Below are 16,296 nucleotides of genomic sequence, written 5' to 3'. Positions count from 1 at the left end.
TAGTACAGAGCTGGGCTTAGTAGCGCAAAAACGCGGCTTGGTCTTCGGAGCCCAAGCACCAAGCCTACAATCGGCAGGAGCAAATACAACCAGACCCCAACCTCCCAAGGACTCTAGAAAAAGCCCCCTGCAGGACCCGGCCCACTCCCGAGGGAGCACGTCACTTCGCCAGGCTGATCGTGCGGCAGGGCCTCCCGGGAAATGTCGCGCAGAGCCGTAAAGGCTGCGGGGTGGGCGGGGCTTGGAAGGGTGTCGGCTCACGCGGCGGGGCCTCCTGGGAAATGTTGCGCAGAGCCGTAAAGGCTCCGGGAGTGGTGGGGGTGGTGGTTACCGTTCTTCTCTGCAGCTGGCCCGCCTTAGCATTAGTGACCCTACCTGGCCACCCTCGAGGAATCCTGAGGGTCTGGGCCAGCTTGCATTTGTGCGGTTTCAAACAAAAGTGCTCACTTTTTAGGGCTTTCTCGTCGGCTTGTGGGTATTTGGAGCAAGGACGTGGGTGCTGGGCAAGGGGCGGGACCTGGAAGCACGAGACAGGCTGTGACCCGAGCTTGGGCCCGTAAGAATATGTGTTTGGGGCGGGGTAAGGCTGAGGAGGCTGTGGTGTGTTTTCGTGTGAGACTCAGTGTTTGGACTGCCCGGTGAATAGGAAACTCCAAGGATGTAGACTGGGTGGTGTGTATGTGCGACCATCAGAAGGTGTGTCATAGTACGGGAGACGAGATTAACCGTTAACCGCTGGAGTCCTGTTTCAGCTTTGGAGGAGCAAATAATAAATCAATTAGAACACTGTTTTTTAAAAAATAAGTAACATTTATTTTGGTTGTATGCAAAATCCGAATTTATTTTTAAGCGAACAATATTTAAGAAAAATTTATTATTGGGTGCCTGCTTTTGTCACATCCCCCTGAGGGTAGATGTTCACTCTGTTCTTTGGGGGTTGGGAGAATTGGCCCAAACTTGCGAACCCTGGGCTGAAGTAAAGCATTACAGTTCAACAGGCAATGTCGCCAGAGAGCTGAAAAGTGAGGAAGGAGGCAGCTGTCTAGGTCAGCGTCATGCTCACTTTCTGAGAGGAAAACCTTGGCTCAAAGTAGAATTTAAGGCTGAACTCAATTTGCCATTAACCGTCAGATTACTGTAATCACAGACCACATGCCTTTGTTATGTACTTAAAAAGTTTCTACAAAGACCTATCTTACAACTATTTCACTATTACCATTCTTCACATAAGTATAAATAGAATCCATTTGGGGAGGTGGGAATAAAGTTATATTGAGGGCATTATAAAAACGATCAAATGAAATAGAAGTAAAGACCTCCCATTTCACAGTAGACACTAATAGAATAGGAATAAACTTAACATTGAAACATGTAAGCTCTGTTTGAGAAAAGCTTCAGAATGCTAAAGAAAAAAGTAAACCTCAGCAAATGGAAGGACAATAATCTTGGATAGACTCAGCTATGATGTAGATGTCAGTTCACTGGACAAAAAATGAGTTAGGATAGAAACACCAAACAAAGGTAGGTTTTATGCACAAATATTGATCTTTACACTCTGATAGAAAACACTGTCTTCTTAAGCACGTGGAACGTTCATAAAATTAATCACAGCTTTCAATGAAAAAATGTAATTTCCTTAAAATAGCACACTATTTTATTACAATCCAGCAAAACTAGAAATAAAATTTAAAAAGTAACATGCCTAGAAATTTTACAACTCTCTGAAACCAGCCAGCTTCCAAAACCAAAAAAGTGAAAACCCTAAGAAACTTTTAACCAAAGAAAAAATACAAAATCATAGTGCTAATTAAAAAATTTGATATAAATAAAAATAAAAAAAAAAAAAAAAAAAAAAAAAAAATTTGATAAAGCACCTACCAGAAACTACAATATGTAACTAAAGTGGTCAGAATAAATTTAATAGCCTTAAAGTCTTACATCAATTAAAATTAAATTCCCATTCAGAAGCTAGAAAAAAAGTAAACTATAGAAAGCAGAAGGGAAGAAATTATAAAGAAAATCCCAAACTAATAAATCCAAGACAGTAATGAAAAATACATAAATGAATAAGTAAACAAAGTGTTGCTTCATTAAAAAAAAAGTCAAACCACTGACTAACCTAAAAAAAAAAAGAGTGACCAGAGAGGAAATGTAAAACAAAACAAAACAAAAACAGACTATTTTCACAATTCTATGCAAAAAGGAAAAAAAAAGTGGATAAATTGATAGGTTCCTAGGAAATTACATTTATCAAAATTGACACATTATGATAAATAAGCCAATTTTAATAGAACAAACAAAAAAAAATATTAACTATCCCACAAAATAACATCAGGCATAGAAGGTTTCACAGAATTCTATAAACCTTCAAGGACCAGTTAGTTGAAAGCTACTTACATCAGTCCAGAGCATAGAAAACGAAGAAAGCTTCAAATTGTTAAATAGAACAAATACATTTGTACCAAAACCTGAAGAAAGGCATTCAAAAAGACAGACAAATTTCAGTAATGAGTATTTCTTGCCCACACTAAGCCTCCAGCAATTCACGGATTACAGTTTAGGTTTTCCTGCATGGGCACTGGTTCCTGCAGAGATTTCTGCTTGTGAGTTTCTGCTCTAGTACAAGTTATGATTCTCATTCTCTGTGTCTGCCTCTGTCTCACCAATTTTGGGAGCAGCATCTTGCCCTGTGACCTCATTTTTCTGATGGATCTGAGGAGAGTTGTTGATTTTACAGTTTGTTTAGCTTTTTACTTGTTGTTAGGATGAAGTGACAACTTCCACACTCCTCACATGCTGAACCAGAAACCAGAAGTCCACATTCCATTAATTTTTGATGTATTGGGTTTTTTTTTTTTTTTCATTCAACTTAAAATATTTTGAAGTTTTTTTTTTTTGTTGTTGTTGTTGTCTTTATCATTTTGTCTTTGACCCATTGGTGATGTAGAAGTGTTTTTAATTTTCCAAATATTTGCAGATCCCCAATTTTCTTCCTCTATTTGATTTCTAATTTGGTTCTATTGTGGACCAAGAACATACTTGTATGATTTCAATCCTTTGAAACTTATTGTGACTTATTTTTAGCCTAATATAGGATGGAGCATCCTGGAAAAATACACTTGAGAAGAATGTGTATTCTGTAGTTTTGAGCGGAGTGTTGTACAGATGTCAGTTAGATCAAATTTGCTGACAGTATTACTCAAGTCTTCTATATACTGGCTGATTTCCTGTCTAGCTGTTGTATCCATTACTGAAAGTGGGTTATTGAAGTCTCCAACTTTTATTGTTGAATTGTCTATTTCTCCCTTCAATTCTGTTAGTATTGCTTTATGTATTTGGGGGCTCTTTTGTTAGATGCATATATATTTACAATCTTCTTGATGAATTGGCACTTTCATCATTTAAAAATGGCTCACTCTACTTCTAGTAACTTTTTTTGGTTCTTACCTCTATTTTGTCTGATATCAATATAGACATTCCAGCTCTCTTGGAATTATTGATTGTATGGTATATCTTTTTCCACCCTTTTACTTCCAAACTATTTGTGTCTTTGACTCTAAGGTGTGTTCTTGTAGACAACAAACACATAGTTGGATCTTTTAAATTTATTGCCTGATAATCTTTTAATTGAAAATTTTGTCAAGATAATGTATATTGACATGTAGTTGAAAGAAATAATACAGAGAGATTCCTTGTACATTTTACCATTTCTCCTAATGGTAACATTTTGCAGATGTATAGTAAAACATAACCAGGATATTGATATTGATACAATCCACCGATCTTATTCAGATTGCCCCAGTTTTCCTGTACTGTTTGTGTGTGCGTACACATATGTAGGTTTGTATGCATGTATAGCTTTGTGTATCAGTTAAGACACTGAACAGTTCCACGATCATAAGAAATCTCTTGTGTTGGCCTTTGATGGCCTTTTAAAACCATGCACACCTACCTCCTCCTTAACCCCTGGCAAACACACCTGTCTTCCATTTCTAAAATTTTATCGTTTCAAAAATGTTATATAAAAGGAATGATAAAATATAGAACTTTTGGGGATTGACTTTTTTCACTTAGCCTGATTCCCTCAAGATTCATCCAAGTTGTTGCCTGTATCAATAATTTTTTCCTTTTCAATTTCAAGAAGTACGCCATGGTATGGATGTACCAGTTTAACCATTCACCTGGTGAGGGATATCTGGATTGATTCTAGATTTTGGCTGTTACAAATAAAACTGCTATAAACATTCACGTACAGGGATTTGTATGAACGTATATTTTCATTTCTCTAGGATAAATATGCAAAGTACAATTGCTGGGTTATATGATTTCAGTTTAATTTTCTAAGAAAGTACCACACTGTTTTCCAGAGTAATATTGATATAGTGGGATTTATGTTTGCCATTTTGCTATTTATTTTCTATAAAAAGCATCATGTCTTTTCCCCCCTCTATTCCTTCTTTACTACCTTCTCTTCTATTAAATAGATACAGTGTACCATTTTAATTCCTTTGCTGATTTTTAAACTTTGTGAGTTATTTTCTTAGTGGTTGTTCTAGGGATTACAATGTTCATCTTAACTTATCAAAATCTACTTCATGTTAATACTAACTTAGTTTCAGTGCAACCTAAAAACTTTACTTCAAAATAACTTAATTTCTTTCCTCCTCCTTTGTGCCGTTATTGTCATATATATTACATTTGTATGTTATAAGTCAAACAATAGTGTTATAATCATTGTTTTATGTCTTGTTGATTTTACCTCTTAAATATCTCCTGAGTCCACTTACTTCTATCTCCACCACTACCACCCCTGTCTAAGTCAATACCATCTCTTGTTCTCTCTCTCTATTTCCTCTCTCTTGTCTCTCATCGCTGTCCCTCCCCCCACCCCCCGCCCTAGTCTCTCCACATCCATTCTCATTACAACCAGGTGGATCTGATTAAAGTGCATATCTGGTTAAGTTATTTCCATCTTAAAACTCCTTTTATTACAGCCTGTGGTGGTTTTCAAACCTAGCTGCAAATTCTTTGATACATTTCCCATTGAGAAATGGGCTCTATGACTCTTCCCTTTGAATCTGGGTGGGCTTGCAACTGCTTCAAACAATAGAATATGGCAGAAATTATGCCTTTTGATTTCTACAGCTGGGTCATAAAAGGCCATTGGCATTATTCCTGAGAACACTCTCTTTTTAAGCCCTGAGCTACCATATAAGCTGACTGACTATTCTGCAAAAGCCATGTGTAGTCACCCTGCTTGATAGTCTTAGATGACATTAGTTTTCATATATTTGAAGCAGAATACTGAAAACAAGGTTATAAGATACTTTCAAAGTTCTACCCCAGTGTACAAGGGAAACTAACAAAGTTTCAGTCAGAAGACTCAATCCATGTAAGTATCAAAACATTAAAATAGTTCTTCCTATAAGAGAGCAACACCTCTTAGGGAAAATAAAATTAAATGTTTTGCTTAAGGCTTCTGGAGAAATCAGTTAAGGAGCTACTGGGTTTCAATCTATACCTAAGCCTTACTCTACTGAACAAGTATCTTTCACCTTTATTTACTCCAATCGCACTTCATAAGGCTTTTGCAAAGATTAAGCACAATAATGACTAAATATAGAAAATGCCATATGGAAGATGCTTTTGTAATCATCAACATCATCATCTCATCATATTCATCAAAACTAGGGTTGGGTCAGCTTAGTGATAGACATTTCAGGGGAAGATGCTGCGGAAAGGTCAGGAGCAAGGCACAGAGAGAGCATCATGAGTTCTTTTAGGGCAGAGAACTGTGTCACCCTGAGCTCCTATTTCCTAGAGTAATACCTAACAAAGAACCCTCAACAACTGAAAGTCCAATGAGTAAATAATTGAATTCCCTGGGCTGCACTGAGTCACTCTAGCATTTGGGATAGTTTCTTGGGAGCCCACCTATCCTGACAAAAGTTGAAGAGTCTAGTGGACATTTAGGCTTGCAGGGCTACTTCAGCAGTCTTGCAACCTGTTAGCCTCCCTGGAATGTGGTAATGGGAGTCTTTATCTCTGTGGGGCTGATGATTGACTGTTTTTCTCCCGAGATATTTTCGTGTGTGAATATTATCAGGGACAGCCCCATCCTTTGCCCTACATACTTTGAATCTTTAGGTAAACTGGTAAGATGTTCAAAGACTACTCTTTTCTGGGGTCCCTATATTTTGGGGGATGATGCTGCTTGATTTGGAGTCTCGTCCTCCCTCCATTCACCCTTCTTCAGAATGGAAATAATATAAATTTTTTTCTTTGAATGGCTCTTTTTGGGTTCACTTTTACCCACAAAATTATGAGAGCTTATCAGTCCTTCACCAAGAATGCGGATCACAGCAATATTCTCAGTGCTGACCCACATCCAATTGGAAGATGAAGTATATTCATTGGTTGATTTATTCAGTATTTGATAGAGTTTGGATGTGTTGTCCCCACCAAAACTCATGCAGAAATCTGATCCCCAATGTGGCAGTGCTGGAAGCTGTTTGAGTCATGGGGGCAGATCCCTCATGAAAGGATTAATGCTCTCCCTGGGGGGTGAGGGTCCTGAGTGAGTTCTCGCTCTATTAGTTCTCATGAAAGCTGGTTGTTTAAAAGACCCTGGCACTTCCCCCACCCCTGCTTCCTCTTGCCATGTGATCTGCTTGTACCCGCTGGCTGCCTGCCGCTTTCTACCATGAGTGGAAGGAGCCTGAGGCCCGTGCCAGATGCAGCTGTCCCAGAATCGTAAGCCAAATAAATCTCTCTTCTTTATAAATTACCCAGTCTCAGGTATTTCTGTTATAGCAACAGAAGCAGACTAATACAGTATTCAAGGAAATGAAATGTGAGGAGATTATAATAAACTGAATTCCAGTCAGTTGAAAACTCTGAGAGAAAAGATGTTTGATTCTTTTCTTGTTTTTAAATAATGCTGGACAACAGATTCTAAATCTATTGAGACACAATGCTTTTGGATACTTACAATAGCAAGGCAATAGCCATGTTAAAAGAAGTTCACAAGCAATTTTGGCATCTAATTATCTTTGCAGATGTCCTAAACTCTCATTTATTTTTTATTTTTATTTTTTTTGGTGGCTGGCCCATATGGGTGACCGAACTGTTGACCTTGGTGTTACAAGGCTGTGCTCTAACCCCCTGAACTAACCAGCCAGCCTCTAAACTCTTATTTTTATAACCATCAATTGGCCAGGCTCAAAACTCCCCTAAGCAGACTTATAGCAGCTTGGCACACTGGTAGAAAAGCAAGATAAGAACAGGGAATATTTAAGAGCTCTTTCATGATAGACGAGGTGAATGCTTTCTTCTAGAATTACAACGGTCAGAATGGGAAATAGATGTGTATCCTTTCAAGTTAGGTAGTACCACTTTTCCCTCTTACTCCTCTTTTTAGGAAAATATATACATTTGACATGAAGTTATGGCTGACACTAAACACAGGAAAGAACACAGAAAAAAATTTAAAGGATAACTTTGACTTTTTAGTGTCTTAATATTATTGCTCAAGAGTGTTAGCATGATAGTATTGAAAAATGCCCATTTCCATTTTTTTAAATTTAAAAAAGTAAAGGTTCCAGGTGACATCAGCAAGATAGCAGATGAGGAGATTCCCAGTGCTTATTTCCCCAACAAAAACAACAAAAAAAGGATAGACAACTATATACCTAAGAAAATAGCTCTGGGAGAACTTTGGAATACAACAAAGAAGCAGTAGAAACCCTGTGGCACACAATAACCAAGGATGGCTGCATAAAAAAGTACAGGCAACATTTCCCCCGAGTCCTGAGCAGCTTGCTGCCAAGAGGGAGATCCCTTGAGGGATTTCCTCCCATGGAGAGAAGGAGAGCTGGAGGACCAGAGTAGCCCTTATTACCACCTCAAATACCTGCAGCCTTCATCACCTCAAGACCCCCGCAGTCTTCACTAAAGCTGAACCCAGCTAAAACGTAGTTGACCAGAGTCCATGCTGGTGCACTTCCCCAAGAGCAGTCGCTACCACTGTGTTCCTCTCCCCAGGACTGAGCTACAGTGTCCGTCCCCAGGGCCAGAACTACTGATGTATGGTGCCCTACCCCCCCAGGTTCTGAGTTGCAGCTGTATCCAGCCATCCCTGGGACCCAAGTTGCTGCTATGCTCCACCTGCCACAGAGCTATACCATCTCTGGGTCCCACTACTCTGTCCCTCTACTTGGGGCCCAGGCCACTGCTGTGCCCTGCCTACCAGGGCCTGAGCTGCTACGTCACACCCCAGACAGGGACCCCGGGTCTATAAGCAATCTGTGCATGCTTACACCTAGAACACCAGGGCCACCACTGTAGCAAGTGTGCTTACACCCCAGGACCTAGGCAACATGATAGTTCTACCTTCCCAAGCCCAAGACCCCAGCTCTGCTGCCACTCTGAGTGCCTGTGTGCCTGATGCCACTGGGATCTACTGCCTTTGATCACAGTGCTGCCATGGCTGCCTGTGTTCCCATGTGCCAGACCCAATGCCTAGAACATCCCCTAGGCTAAGACCCCCTGTCCACATGGGAAAAAAGGAGAATTGAAGGACCCCATAGTTTTTGCCACAAAGATCTCCAACAAACCTCACTGCCACGACAGATACCTGCCACCTAGGCCACCAAGGACCCATGCTGTATTTTTTGATGCTGACCTCAGCAGATAGAGCAACATGGAGATTATACTACTATGCCTTTCCCAAAACTGGAGCTGCCACACTCCACACAGCTGGTGTCCTTGTGCTCACCTGCAGGTGAGGGACCTTCCACAATGAAGCCAGTCCATAAAGTGTGGAAGAGGTGACTGCTCCTTCAAATGTGCAGACATCAATGCAAGCCCACAAGAAACATGAACAATCAAAGAAACATGACACTGCCAAAAGAACACAATAATTTTCTAGTAACCAACCACAAAGAAATGGAGATCTACAAACTGCCTGAAAAGGAAGTGTCGCAAGATATAAGAAAACAAAGATGAAAATAAATAAATAATAAAAAGAACCAAACGAATCCTGGAGCTGAAGAATACAATGAATAAAATGGACTGGTTATCTCATTTGGTTAGAGAATAGTGTTGTAATACCAAAGTCAAGTGTTTGGATCCTTGTACTGGCCAGATGCCAAAAAAAAAAAAAAAAAGAAAGAAAGAAAAAGATGTTAAACCCTGTAATAATAATAAAAAAATTACAATAAATGAAATGAAAAAATACAATAGAGATGATCAACATATGTCAATGTTGAACCCCCAAAATATGTATAATCAATTATGATTCAATAAAAAAATTTTTTTAAGTTAAAAAAATAAATAAATAATTGAAAAAAAGAGAAAAATGCAACAGAGATCTTCAACAGCAGATTCAATCAAGCAGAAGAAAGAAACTAAGAACTCAAAGACAGGTCATTTGCAATTATCCAGTCAGTCAGGGGAGCAGAAAGTTAAAAAGAAAAAAAAAAGTGAAAAAGCCTACAGGACTTATTAGACAGCACATAACAAAACAAAATATATGTATTATGGAGCTACTTGAAGGAGAGAGAGAGAGAAGGCGGCAGAATACATATTTAAAGAAATAATGGCTAAAAACTCCCCAAATCTGGGAGCATCCAGATCCATGAAGCTCACAGATCACCAAACAGACTCAACCTAAGGAGGTCATCTCAAGACATATTAAAATCAAATTATCAGAAAACAAAGAGAGAATTTTAAAAGCAACAAAATAAAAGCAATTCATCACATACAAGGCAATTCCAGTGAGGCTACCAGTGGATTTTCAGCAGAAACCTTGCAGGCCAGGACAGAGTGGAAAGATATATTGCAAGTTCTGAAAGAAAAACCTGCCAAACAAAAATACTTTATCTGACAACACCATTCTTCAGAAATGAAGGAGAGATAAAGACTTTCCAAATAATCAAAAGCTGGGGGAGTTCATTACCATAAGACTTAAGAGAAATGCTAAAAGGAGTTCTCTAAGATGAAAAGAATACTAATTAGTAACACAAAAACATATGAAAGTATAAAATTCACTGGTAAAGGTAAATATATAGTTATACCAGAATACTCTAATACCGTAATGGTTTGTGTAAATCACTTTTAACTCTAGTATAAAAGTTAAAAGACAAAAGTATTAAAATAACTATAGCTGTAATATTTTGTTAACCGATACACAACTATAAGTAAAGTGTGACATCAAAAATGTAAAATGGTGGAGGGGGTGAGATGTAAAAGTCCAAAGTTTATGTATGCAATTAAAATTAAGCTGTTATTAGCTTAAAGTAGATTGTTACTATAAGATGTTTTATGTAAGTCTCATGGTAATGACAAAGAAAAATCCTGTGGTAGATACACCAAAGAGAAAGAGAAGGTAATAACACTCAAAAAAATCATCAATCAAAAGGAATACATCAGTAGAGGAAGAAAGAAAAAATGTATAAAATAGCCAGAAAAGAATGAACAAAATAGCAGTAGCAATTGCCCACCTATCAACAATTACGTTAAATGTAAATGGATTAAATTATTCAATGAAAAGACATAGAGTGGTTAAATGGATATAAACACTAGACCCAACTATATGAGGCCTTCAGAAAACTGACTTTACAGGTGATCTAAAACTTACTATGTTGGTCAACTTATGATTTTTCCACTTTACGGTGACGAAAATGTGAGATGCATTCAGTAGAAAGGTAGCTGAAGGCAGGCTATACTATGCTACAATATTCAGTGGGTTAGGTATATTAAGTGCATTTTTGACTTATGATATTTTCAACTTATGATAGATTTATCAGGACATAATCCCATTGTTTTTTGTTTGCTTGTTTTGTTCATTTGGGTTTTTTTTTATGTAACCCCAAGTCAAAGAGCATCTGTAGATTTCAGGACACCCATACACTGAAAGTGAAGGGATGATAGAAATTCCATGCAAATGGAAGCCAAAAGACAGCAGAGGTAGCTGTACTTTTTGCAGACAAAATAGACTTTAAGTAAAAAACTGTAACGAGACAAAGAAAGTCATTATGTAATGATAAGGTGGTCAATTCATCAAAATGGAGATAAACAGTTGTAAATTATAGACCCCAAAAGATTAAAGCCATATCAAATATCTTTTTCAACCACAATGGTATGAAACTAGAAATCAGTAACAGGATTAAAATTAGAAAACTCATAAATGTATGGAAATTAAACAACACATTCCTGAACAACCAATGAGTCAAAGAAGAATCCAAAAGAGAAATAAAAAATACCTTGAAAAACAAAACCAGAAACACAACATATCAAAACTTATGGGATGCAGCAGTTCAAAGAGTAAAGTTTGTAGCTATAAACTCCTACATTAAGAAAAAAGATGTTAAATAAGAAACTTAACATTACACCTCAATGTTAAGTTAACTCATTACACCTCAAAGTTAACTCATCCCAAAGTTAGTAGAAGGAAGGAGATAATAAACATTATAGCAGAAATAAATAAAATAGGGACTGGAAGAGCAGTAGGAAAAAAATTAATGAATCTGAGAGCTGGTTTTTTGCAAGGATAAACAAAATTGAAAAACTTTTCGCTAGTTAAGGAAAAAAAGAGAAGATGGCAGGATAGACGGTACCCAGCATCACCCTCTCCCACAATTAAAAAACTATTAAAAAGCAACGAATGCCAAGCTGGGGCTGCCAGAGCTCAGGGGAAGAGGAGGAGACACTTATCGAGATCATGAAGGCAGGAGAAACCATGATGAGAGAAAGAAAGGACTGCTCCCACTGTTTCGAGCCCCAACCACTACAAGGCTGGCCCTGGTGAGCACAGGGAGCAAAAACTGGCAAAAGCTGCAGCTGTACCCTTTGTATGAAGTTGCTTGAAGGCTGCAGGGGAGAAGAGGGCCTTGGTGGCCTGTAGGCCAAGACCACTAACAGAGTTCCCACGGACCTACACAGGAGTAGACAACTGAAAAAAGGAACCATTCAGAGACCAGTGAGTCAGCGCAAGGGACTGTGCATGGCCCATTCCATGGGAAATGTTTGGATTGTGGGGTTTGTGGGAGATTGGCCCACTGGGGGAACACTGGGGCTCAGCATGGACAGCTGATCTGACCTCCAATCAGCACAAGCTGATTGGAGTCTGGTCAGGAACACAGAATTGCAGGAGGTGCTGTTTGCTGAAAAGACTCAGGCCCAGATCAGAGTTTCCAAATACCCAGGTGACCCAGACCTCACAAGACCCAAAAGTGCTTACAAGGTCAATAATTAAAACCTGAGCTACCCAAAATGCCTTCCCCAGAGAATCAGCAGCAAAGCAGCAATTTAGCTCAACCACAGGGCTCAAGTGCTGCGTCCCACAGGAAGTTCCCCCATTTTAGAAGTAACCAAAGGACAAGAAATTAGTTCCAGTGCAGAGTTGAAGTGGTGGGAATAGCAAATAATCCAACACAGAACTGAAAGAAAAAACAAAACACCTACAGATCAGAGACAAAGTTCTGATATTAACCTGTAAAGGTCTAACACCACCAAAGAACACCTATAAAACCTAAAGAACTGGAAGCCCCCAGGATCCCAAGATGGGGCGGTTGGGGGCCAAGGGCCTCAGCCATGCCCCCCTGATGTCTGCATCCAGCCCAGCCATGACCAAGCAGCCACAAGAAGCCCCTGGGCTCCCCTGTCAGAATGAAGGGGGTGCCAGAGGCCTCTACCTCACCCCCCTTCTTCCCCCTCCTCCTCCCCATCTCCTCCTTTCCTCTCCCCCCTCCCCCAACTGCTCCACAACAACTCTTAGAATTTAAAATAATAAATAAATTTTTTAAAAAGGAAAAAAGAAAAAAGATGACTCAAATAAATAAAATCAGAAATGAAAGAGGAGACATTACAACTGATACCACAGAAATGCAAAGGATCTTAAGAGGCTACTGTGAACAATTATACACCAACAAATCAGATAACCTAGAAGAACATGATTAATTTCTAGAAACACAAACCTTACTAAGACTGAATCATGAAGAAACAGAAAATCTGAACTGACCAATGAGTAAGATCAAATCAATAATCAAAAATCTCCCAACAAATAAAAGACTAGGACCAGATGGCTTCACTGGTGAATTCTACCAAACATTTAAAAAAGAATCAACACCAATCCTTTTCAAACTCTCCCAAAAAATTAAAGATGAGGGAACACTTCCAAACTCATTTTACAAGGCCATTATTACCCTGATACACAGCTAGCCAAGAACACTACAAGAAAAGAAAATTATAAGCAAATATCCCTGACAAACATAGATGAAACAATTCTCAGCAAAACACTAGCAAACTAAATTCAACAGCACAGTAAAGGATCATGATCCAGTGGGACTTAACCCTGGGAAGCAAAGATAGTCCATCATGTGCAAATCAATAAATGTGATACATTAAGAGAGTGAAGTTAAAAATCATATGATCATCTCAACTGATAAAGAAAAAGCATTCGGGCTGAGCCCGTGGCGCACTCGGTAGCGTGCTGCGCTAGCAGCGCAGCGACGCTCCCGTCGCGGGTTCGGATCCTATATAGGAATGACCCGTGCACTCCCTGGCTGAGCGCCGGTCACGAAAAAAAAAAAGAAAAAGCATTCAACAAAATCATCCATTCATGATTAAAAACTCTCAACAAATTTGGTATACAAGGAATGTACCTCAACATAATGAAAGCCCACAGCAAACATCATACTCAATACTGAAAAGCTAAAAGCTTTTCCTTTAAAATTCCAAAGAAGATAAGGATGCCCACTCTCACAACTTCTATTCAACTTAGTACTGGAAATTCTAGACAGAGCAATCAGGCAAGAAAAAGGAAAAAAAAGGCATTCGAATTGGAAAGGAAGAAATAAAACTGTCTCTGTTTGCAGATGACGTGATCTTATATGTAGTACACCCTAAAGACTCCACCAAAAAAATGGTAAAACTAATACAATCAGTGTAGTTGTAGAATACAAAACCAACATAAAAATCAGTTGTATTTCTATACACTAACAACAAACTATCTGAAAAAGAAATTTAAAAAAAATCCTTTTTGCAATAGTATCAAAAAGAGTAAAGTACTTAGGAATACATTTAACCAAGGAGGTGAAAGATCTGTACACTGAAAACTATAAAACATTGAGGAAAGAAACTGAAGAAACACAAAGAAATGAAAAGAAATCTCATGTTCTTGGATTGGAGGAATTAATATTGTTAAAATGTCCATGCTACCCAAAGCATCTATAGATTCAATGCAATCCCTATCAAAAACTAGATTTCTTTTTCCAAAAGAATACTGGCCCCTTCTCTCAAACACAAAAATCAACTCAAAATGGATTAAAAACTTAAACGTAAGACCTGAAACTATAAAAATCATAATAGAAAACCTAGGAGAAAAGCTCCTTGACATTGGTAATGGAAATGATTTTTTGAATATGACACCAAAAGCACAGGCAACAAAATAAAAAACAAACAACTGGGATTGCATCAAATTAAGAAGTTTATGCATAGAAAAGGAAGCCATCAGCAAAATGAAAAGGCAACCTACTAAATAAGAGAAAATACTTGCCAACTAACATCCAAAATATATAAGGGAAACAACAAACAGCAAAACAACAAATAGCACGATTAAAAAATGGGAAAGGACCTGAACATTTTCCAAGGAAGACATACAAATGGCCAAAGTGTATATGAAAAGATGCGCAACATCACTAATCATCAGGGAAATGCAAATCAAAACCACCCCACACCTGTTAAGATGGCTGTTAATCAAAAAATCACAAGTGTTGATGAGGATGTGAAGAAATGGGAACCCTCAAACTGTTGGTGGTAATGTAAATTGGTGCAGCTATTATGGCAAATGGTATGGAGTTTCCTCAGAAAACTAAAAATAGAACTACCATATAATCTAGCAATCCTATTTCTGGGTATATAGCCAAAGTAAGGAAATCATTATCTCAAAGACAAAGCTGTACCTCCGTGTTCGTTTCAGCGTTATTTACAATAGCTGATATATGGAAACAATGTAAATATCCATCGACAGATAAATGGATAAAGAAAATGTGACACACACACACACACACACACACACACACACACACACACACACACACACACACACACACACACACACACACACACGGATATTATATTCAGCCTTAAAAAAGAAGGAAATCTTGCTATTTGTAACAATGTGGATGTACCTGGAGGACATTATGCTAAGTGAAATTAGCCAGATGCAGAAAGGCAAATACCACAGGATGTCACTTATGAGCAGAATCTACAAAAGTTGAACTCAGAGCATTGGTTAGCAGGTGCTGGGGGGGTGAGGAAAATGGGAAAAATCTCAGTCAAAGGGTATACACTTTCAGTTATAAGATGAATAAGTTCTTGTTTGGAACTGTAGGTAAACAACAACAAAAAGATGAATAAGTTCTGGAGATCTAATGTACAGCATAGTGAGTATAATTAATAATAATGTATAGTTGAAATTTGTTCCTCCGGGCTTAACTTTAAAATCTGCTGTCTACCACTGCCATCTAGTGATCGGTGCAGTTTAGAACACGACTCAAAATAGTCATCTTGCATTCTAAGATGAGTGATACCTTTTAAGAAAATGGTTAACAATAACCATCAAAGCAATTATAAATGTATAGCCCATAAACAAAACCACAGTAACTAAAGGACTAAATATCCTAATACACCTAATGCATTAAAATATTTTGTAATGGTTTTATCTTTACATATTCTGCATTCTTGAGCATTCTAAACGATTCAGTTTAATGAAGCTAATCACAGGTGGGGTTGAAAAGACACAATTTGTACTGAAGTATGAAAAGACTAACAACCTCCACGTCACTCTTCCCCTAAGTCTCATGGGTTTTTTCAATACATTTTTCAAGTTATGTCCCTTTTTATAAATTTTAGAAAACGCAAGACGTTTTATTCTTATTCAAATAAATCTCTATTCATTAGCATTTCACCTCCTTGGTTCCCACTGATTCCTCTCTAGCCTAGCTCTTCTCTACTTTCTTGTCTGTACCTTGGGGCCTATATGTTGGTTTTTATTAATAAAGTCCACTTCCACTTCAAAGAGGAGAGCTGCCCCCAAAACAGTCAGGCCCAATCCCCCTACACACCTGGGACTGTATAGTATGGTTGTGGGGGGAGGGGGGATGGGCACCCCGAGAATACAATAGCCAGGTCAAGGCAGAGGCTGAGGCAGCCTCCTTAGCTCATCCAACACAGACTAGCCAATCATGCTGTTAGAAACCTAAATGGAAGAAACAGCCACTGCCTTCCAGCCAT

The sequence above is a fragment of the Cynocephalus volans genome, chromosome 6 (assembly GCF_027409185.1).
Source record: "Cynocephalus volans isolate mCynVol1 chromosome 6, mCynVol1.pri, whole genome shotgun sequence".
NCBI classification, from domain to species: domain Eukaryota; kingdom Metazoa; phylum Chordata; class Mammalia; order Dermoptera; family Cynocephalidae; genus Cynocephalus; species Cynocephalus volans.
The sequence above is the reverse complement of the archived record's forward strand: the minus strand, read 5'-3'. Positions refer to the sequence as shown.